The following is a 983-nucleotide window of genomic DNA, read 5'->3' as shown; positions in this document are numbered from 1 at the left end:
CTGCTGAATTTGCCCAGAGAACTAGCCGTGACCTTAACAGAGGGACTTCCCCTCTGCCGCCAGCCTCGGGCCTGGGGGACCGAGCCTGGCACGAGCTTCCTGATCTCAGGCCATGATCCAGGGGACCAGGTTGCTGGCGGGCCCGGTGTCTGGTGCTGCGTGGAGGGAACTGGTGCCCCCCGCCCCCCAGGCCGGAGCGGCGTCAGCAGAGGGGTGCTCTCTCCTGCGGTGGGGCACCCTCCGGATGGGTGTCTGGCCTGGGTGGTCTAACAGGAAGTGGGGAGAGCAGAGCCCTAAATGAGGCAGGGACTGTCCGTTCCTTCGCCCTCAGCACGGCCATCCCTCCCTTCCAGGGTGGGTGGGGGACAGATGCCTCCCCAGATGCCACCCTTGGCCCCGCTGTGCTGAAGATGGGCGCCAGGCTCGCTCCCACCGCTGCGGCCGCCCACCTGCTACTGCCCAGTTCCAATGCTGCCGGGCAGGTGGGCGGCCGTGAAGCTGAGGACTCGGACTGGGGGAGACCCCGGGAGGCCTGGGGGGCCAGGAGCCCCAGGTCCCGCATCCCTCTGAGACCCCAGCATCCCGAGGTCTTTCTGTCTCCACAGCAAATGAGGACGACAAGATCACGTCCCCCACAACGGGAAGCGGGGGGGTGAAGGTGGCGGACGAGACGCGCAGAGGGTGGGGGCCGGGGCCGTCCTGCTCCCTCCCCATCCTCAGGGACCCCAGGGCAGGGGGCACGAGGAGGTGACACGTACGTAGCAAGGCAGTCGGAGGACACAGTGTGGCGAGGGGCTGAGGCCACTAGGGGCAACTCCTGGGACAGGTCTGAGGGTCAGGGGTGCCCCTGGGGGCTGGGGCCTGGAGGGGGTTTGGGGGCTGTGTGCCCCCACATGGCCTGCAGGGTAGCTTGCACACTGATTTTGGGGCCAAGACTCAGCGAGGGACCCCCGGAGGGTCTGCAGGACACACAGAGGCGGGTG

General features: G+C 68.1%; 1 protein-coding gene across 1 annotated transcript in view; it reads right to left on the bottom strand.

The window, feature by feature from the left end:
• Positions 1-983, bottom strand: part of SLCO4A1 (solute carrier organic anion transporter family member 4A1) — a gene marked incomplete at its 5' end in the record, with an annotated part of 12,407 nt that overhangs the window by 7,876 nt on the left and 3,548 nt on the right. The gene's annotated exons all lie outside the window — the stretch shown is intronic.

The sequence above is a fragment of the Pteropus alecto genome, unplaced genomic scaffold (genome assembly GCF_000325575.1).
Source record: "Pteropus alecto unplaced genomic scaffold, ASM32557v1 scaffold45, whole genome shotgun sequence".
In the NCBI taxonomy this organism is placed as follows: Eukaryota; Metazoa; Chordata; class Mammalia; order Chiroptera; family Pteropodidae; genus Pteropus; species Pteropus alecto.
The sequence above is the reverse complement of the archived record's forward strand: the minus strand, read 5'-3'. Positions and strand labels throughout refer to the sequence as shown.